General features: G+C 46.3%; 1 non-coding gene across 1 annotated transcript; it reads right to left on the minus strand.

Moving 5' to 3' along the window:
• Window positions 1-2,920: 2,920 nt before the first annotated feature.
• TRNAW-CCA (transfer RNA tryptophan (anticodon CCA)) lies at window positions 2,921-2,992 on the minus strand. Its single transcript has one exon. It is a non-coding gene; the product is annotated as a tRNA-Trp (tRNA).
• Between the last annotated feature and the right edge of the window lie 4,116 nt (window positions 2,993-7,108).

Raw genomic sequence — 7,108 nt, forward strand, 5'->3', positions numbered from 1 at the left:
TGCTTTCTCTGTGGTGGGAACTGGCCGTTCTCCCACGGAGAGAGTTGCAAGTTGTAACATTTCAAGGCTCTTTGGGCATCATAGCATGGGACAGACTGGCCATCTGTGCCAGGCTGGGATGATAACCGGAGAGAACAATGCATGTACGCAACTGCTGGGCTGGGGCGACAGCCAGGGCGCTCAGTGCACGTACGCCACTGATAACCATTTGTGCACAGGAACACTAAATGCTTGCTCTTCAAACTCTGTAAGTGCTTACTCTGGAAATTACTAATGCTATAAAAACTGCTGGAAACTGAGGCCTAATGACAGTTCCACCTGTGGAAGGGACGCCTTGCCCAGGACGTGTGATTCCCGCCCAGCCGTGTCAATTGAAGGGACTCTCCCAGCAGTGGGGTGTGGATGTTGTGAGTAACTGATCTGATGTGTTCTCTTTTTGGTCAACCTGGTGTTTCTCTTTCCGGTTGATTTGTGTCATTTCCCTTCAGTCGATGTGGATGTTTTCCCTTTCCAGTCAAGCTGATGTTTTTCCCTCTTAATATTTGACCTATTTGGATCTGTTTGTGGACTATCGCCTTTACTCTCCTCTATATAATAAAATATACCTTCAGTCCATTTGTTTGGAGTGGAAAGTTTCTTTTATATCTCCGATTGAATCCCCGAACCTCTCATAACACCGTAAAAGCTTAGAACCTCATCATAAACGTTTAGAACTTCATCATAAATGTTTAGAACTTTACCTAAAATGCTTGAAGCCCACCAATCAAAACCTGTCCCACCAGGATTTCCATGTGCCAGCCTGTTCTCCTGAACTTTGCATTTTGCCCCAAATCTTGAGTCAAGGGGACAGATCTGAGGGCACACGCCTGCTGTCTCCCTGCAGACTGATCTCCCAGAATGAGGCTGATCTCTTTTTCCAAAAGCCAATGCCAGAATTAATTGGCTTGTTTATGCACATCAGGTAAGAGAACCCCATTTTTGTGTGGTAACAATTTTTACTGTCTCTTGATCTGTCGTCATTTTTTTAGTCCCCTCTTTTATTTCTAGAAGAGTAAACATATCCATTGGGCATTCTGTATCTGATAATCGCCAAATATGAAGTCTACGGATCTGATTTTGCTGGTTCTTACTCATAAGATCTTCTCTCTCAATTAATTTTCTTTTAAAACGTATAATGAGAAAATTTTGACTGGAACTTCATATGTGGGAAAACCAAAAGGCCTGTTTTGAGGGTGTATTTCTTTCACAGGGAATTTACCTCTACTTCTGTCAGCATGCTGTGGGTCCTACCAATTTAGGAAGTTGTAAATTAATTTCTTGACTTGGAGGTGATGGTGCTCAGGGCAGGCCACCCCAAGATGCACCACTCTGGTATGCGGATTATTTCGAGCTGAAGACAATAAAGACTCAGAAAACTCAGGAAGAACATTTGAGTCTCCCCTCCCAAACTGCCTAAAGAATTTAAAATAAAAGATCTGTTTCAGAAAGGAGTTATTATCATGACGGCTGTAATATAATGTAAAATAGATGTTACAATAGGAAAGGCACCAAGCCCCCCTTATCAAAAATTCTGTCTCTCCCTGGCCACATTCTCTATAGGTGGCCCTGAAAAGAGTTGTCAGAGAAGCATTGGCATTTCTATCTCCATGTGAATTATCTTCTTCCCCTCTGAAATCCCAGACCACTACCCACCCGAAACACCTTCCTCGCCTTTAGCTGCAATACTTAAGCAAGCAGCTTAGACAGAAGGATGAGCTGCTCATTTCTGAGTTTCTCCCATGTATACATGTTATTAAACTTGGTATTATTTTCTCCTGCTAACCTGTCTTGTTGATTATTTGGCCAGCCATAAAAACCTTAAGGGAAAGGGCAGAGGTAGATTCTCCCCCTTCCCCTACAGAGGTTTTGGATTATGCATGTAAAGTGAATTCCAACCTGAAACCCATGTTTCATAATATTTGGTCCCACGAACTCTTTAACCAGATTTAACAACTATTGACGTTTTGGCTATGTTCATTAAAAAGAAGAAAAAAAAGTAAGAATCTGTCTCTATCCCTTCTTCCTCCTCATGTCCCGGAGGAAATCACTGCCCTAGAGTTGGTCTGTATAATTCTCATCCATAGTTTTAATATTGGTACTATTAAGTATGTATCCACCAGCATATAGAGTATGTGTTTTAATTTTTTTGTTTTTAAAATTTTTATGCAACTTGCTCTTTTTCTACACATCCCTCTACTGGTGGACAGGTGGAGCTTTTTCGTTTTTGTTTTGTTTTGTTTTGAACTATTAACAGACAACATAGATGTGAATAGCCAGGCCTTATGGCTGTGGAGAAATTCAGAGCCTTTGAGAGTGGGGAACAATCCAGATGGTGAGAATGACCACCAGAGGGAACATCCGGGGCAGAGAGAAAAAAAAAGATGGTCAAGGCAAGCCAGGAGACATATGCAAAGGGCACCAATCCTTCTTGGAACGGAGGGTCGCCTTTCTGGACGTGCGAACCCTCCAGAGACAATTTAATCCTGGAGCAGGAGGTGTTCTGAAGGGCCCCGAGTGATTGGGGGAGGGGAGAAGTGGGCGTGGCTTTGCGGAGGCGGGTGGGGTGGGGAGGTGGGAGGAGGCCGGTAACCCGAGAACGGACGGAGGTGGGCAGGGCTACGCCTGTGCGCAGGCGGGGTCAGTCCCCTCTCCCTCGGGGTCACCCTGAGGCTTGAGGTGGCGCCTCCTGTCGGTTGCCAGAAGGAACCTCTTCCTGTCGCAGTGACATGTTTATATATCTTGTCGACCAAAGGAAAAAGAGCAGGGTTTTCTGTCCTGTTGGATGGATAACAGATCTTGCATGAGGCCACATTTCTCATTAATGGCTTTTCCTCCGCTCGTTACACTTCCTCTGTGATCGGGGAAGGAAAAAAGTCGGTTTTGACCCCGACGTGACTTGAACACGCAACCTTCTGATCTGGAGTCAGACGCGCTACCATTGCGCCACGAGGTCACGGAGACTACGCGCGTCTGCGTCGCTAAAGGCCTCGCTGTGCCGCGGGGCCCGCCGCGCGGCAGCCCCCAGCGGAGCGCGCCTCCTCCCCGGAGCCCGGCCCGGTTTAGAAGCGGAAGGAGCGCCAGCGTCTCGCCGCTCGGGTTTGGGGCAGCAGGCGCCTCCGGGGCCTCCGAGCCTGAGTGCGGCGCCGCAGGGGAGCCACCAGCGGCGGGGACTCGGGCCGGCCTCCGCGTCTGGGCGTCACGTGGGGGGCGGCGGGGGCTGAGGGGGCGCCGGGCCGGGCTGGGGGCGGCGGGGAGAGGGGCGGCGGCCCCGAACTTCGTGCGGCGTCCGTCGCCCGGCCTCGGCGCCTCCTCCCCGGCTGGCGGCGGCCGCGCCGTGAGGCTCGGGGGACACGGCGCGAGGTGGCCGAGCCCCCGCGGCCCGGGGCGCCCCCCGACCCCCTCCCCGAGCCCCCGACGAGGAGGGAAGGGCGTGGGCGGCTCCCTGGCCAGGAAATAGTCGGCTTGGTCCACAAGCTGGAAAAACGCGACAGTTTTGTTATTTTTAAACTATAAAAGGAAACATTTTCCTTGAGGAAAGTCAGAACAGTATCTGGAAGAGAGTTAGTCATTGAACATCCCACCATCCAGTGTAACTACTGCTACTATTTTGATGCGCTGCATTTCTTTTCGCAGGTTTTTACTGGCTACATAAACATCCCAAATATATCTTTGAACTCGCAGCTGACGGAGAGCACGCATACGGAGAACTGCCCGTGAATTTTCAGGAAATGCTAACACTCGTGTATCCAGCACCCAGAGAAAAAAGAGAACGTTAGCATTACCCTTCCAGTCCCTTCAAATTCATTCTTGAGATATGGTTATATTGTACATAATGTTCTATTAATTTTCTCACTTGTTATATTTTCCGTATATTTTAGTTATTATTCTTCCCTAGTATAATTTTAAACAGGTCATTGTCCACCGCATGGGGGTCTTAAGTCCCTGCTTTTGGACTTTTTCTCTTTTAGTAAATAAGAAAGATAAAACTTTTTCCTTTTTATTAAATAAGATAAAACTATTAAATAAGTGAGTAAATAAGCTCAAATAAAAAAGCTATTAAATAAGAAAGATAGAGCACTATCCCGGTCTGTTTAAGAACATGAAGCATCAATTACTTAATAAATACAACACCCACAGGCCTGATGTTCTTTAGAGAAAGAAAGATCTAGAATGGGCCCCAGCCTCTGTAGGAGGAAAGGAGGAGCCGTATCTGGTGCCCTCAGTGAAGCTAGTGCAGCTGGAGAGCTGTCCTACCACCCTGGTTACTCTGGGGCAGCTGAGACCACTGGAACTTGTACATGTCAGACAGGAAGGGAGTCACGTTAATGTTTGTGTTTGTCGCCAACTGTGAGAATGCGAGGCATTTGGGATTAATTGTGAGTCCTGAAGTGGCTGCCCCAAGGCTGTTAGAGAAGCAGAGACCAGAAGGTTCTATCACTGCCCTCAGTGGGGAAGAGTCTGCCAGCCCATACATAGCATGATTACTGATTCCACCTCCAGGTAGCCAGAGACATGAGTCACCTCCTTATTGCTTTGAGGGCCCAGGGGTGAACTGGACCCTGATAAGGGGGAAGGAATGAGGGAGCCAGGGAGTGGTGGAAACTGCTTCTCAGAGGTCTAGAAAGAATGAGGTGCTAGAGTGCTGGGGTTCAGATTCACTTTCAGGCTGATCAAAGATTTCCTTCCCTGCTCCCCTCCAACATTGGCCACACAGCAAAGTCACTGTGAGGAAGAGCCAGTGCCTTTCTGACAGAGGTCAAGAGTCCAGAATCCAATAGAAAGAATGCCTCACACCCAAGTAAAGACCAGACCTGGAAACCCCTGCTCAGATTTTTGGATACACCTGTTATGTCCTGGCCCCTCTTCTCAGAATGTGGAACCAAAAACTGATTTTTATTCTATGATGTGAGTGTGTCCTTAAACTACTGAGTGGTGATGTAATTGGATGAAGGGATTAAAGAGATTGTGCAGATGTAGTTCAAGGGTCCTTTAAGTTAGAATCTAGGCAAAGACTGGTGTGAAGGGGTGAGGCAGTCATGCAGTTGTGCAGGGTCAAATCCTCTTATGGAAAATTTTGATACTTTGTTTATCATGGATTTTTTTTTTGCATTAGTTTTTATTTTTTAAAATATTGCATTTATCAAAATTGACTATAGTGGAGCCATTTTAAAATGGAGTCAGACCTGCCTTTCCAGAGAAACTGCTTTGCTGTCTTGAACCTCGGACTGGGCCAAATCTTTGGACTGGGCCGAAACAGCGATTGTTTTACAAGCAATTGTTTGAGAAGTCAGGAGGAGAACAGACGTCCCGATCATAGAGACTGAGGATCGTGGGCTTTCTGAAGATAGAATCAATAGTCAGTCAATGTTTAGCCGAGACCAGCTCTCTGCCTCCAACTCCAATTAAAAGTCCTTGTAATACAACCTCCCTTCTTTGCCTTTAAAAGCTCCTGACTTTTACTCCCCATGGGGGACACTATTCAGGTTTCTGGCTGAATCTGTGCTCCCCAAATTGCAATTTTTGAGACCTCAAAGAAACTTTTTGCGTCTCTTGCAGTTTATGCCTGTTATTTGTTGACACATTATTTTTTGTTTATCTTGACAGCTGAGTTTTTTGGTCCCCACCCCCGCCCTGCTTGAATTGTGCACCTAGTATTGTGCCTCACTTGCCCCACCCTAGTTGAGGCCCTGCTGCTCACTGAAATTCTGCTGCTGCCCAGAAATTGCAAAGAACTGCTTCCTTATTTTAGAACTGAACTTTATTTTTTAAAAAAACTTGTGTAAAATATAGAAATTTTCAAAATTACAAAACAGTCAATGTCCAATTAAATACAAAAGATAATTGCCAACAACCCTTGCCACATCTGCCACGAGGGTGTGGGGAAGTAGATATTCCCATGCAAATGTAAATTGGTACTAGCTGTTTGGATTGTAATTCGGCAAATGTTTTAAAAATGCTTTTGTCCAAGCATTTCCTCTTCTAGAGAACATGTACTAAAGAAACAGTTAAGGGTGAATGCAAAGATGTACCCTCTAGATTGTTCTCACCAAAATTGTGTTCGTAATAATGAAGCCCCAGGAGCCATCCTGACTGTTCTATGGTACAAGTTCTGTCTAGATTTCCAAGGGAGAGAGGCAGGGAGGCTGGCCTCGGTAGTGGGTGCCTCTATGAGTCAATATACAAGGCTGCTGGAATAAAGGGGTGCAGTAGTGAGAAAACCAGGATAACTGCTGTGGAGGAGGAGGGACGCAGGGATGATGCCCAGGGCTGCCCTGTCACTGAGAGAAACACATTAAGTTTCGCTTCTCAGTCTCTGCTTAGTCTAGTATCATCTCAGACCTGGGCAATTGCTATACTTGTTAGCCAAGAAAAAGTCTTTACCTGGCTCCTATTTTCTAAGGGGCTGTATAAATGTTTCAACTCTCCAAAATCCATCAAAGATATCCTGTATTTTTCAGATTTATACTTTCCTTATCCAACAAATTCCAACAAGGTGTTACCGCCCAACTTGGGGCCTTCTGCTCACCACAAGACATGCCAATGGTCAAGAGGCAAGGTGGTAAGAGAAAATGGACTTTTTATTAAGCTTGCTAGCAAGAGGGAAGATGGCCAACTCATGTCCAAAAGAACCATCTTAAGGGGGCACGAAATCTTACAGCAGATATATAGGCCATTGGGTTATAGGGGAGGGGGTTAGCAACGTTGACCTTCTGGTGTTACAGACCGGGAGTGCCACACCAGATCTTTCAGTTTTCACTGATGATGGCTATCAGCATAGGTTCTCTGTTCGGGGGTTATCACATTCCTAAGGAACTCAAAAGAACAAAGTTATCATCTTATCGCAGCTGGGAGGTACATGTACAAGCAGGGGTGGTAAAATCTACAGAGCAGTTAGATCTCCTGGAGGGTGCAGATCCAGCTGGGTTAGTTTGTCAGAGGTCATTCAAAGTTACAATAGAGCTTCTTTTCTACAATATGGCTTCCCTTACGTCAACCTTGTCTTGAGCCGGTATCAAAGGGACTTGAAAACAGAACCCTGAGGAAAAAAGCGTGGTGCTCCATGGGGTGG

This window comes from Ceratotherium simum, chromosome 16, assembly GCF_057802395.1.
Source record: "Ceratotherium simum simum isolate JZ-2026a chromosome 16, ASM5780239v1, whole genome shotgun sequence".
Classification (NCBI taxonomy): domain Eukaryota; kingdom Metazoa; phylum Chordata; class Mammalia; order Perissodactyla; family Rhinocerotidae; genus Ceratotherium; species Ceratotherium simum.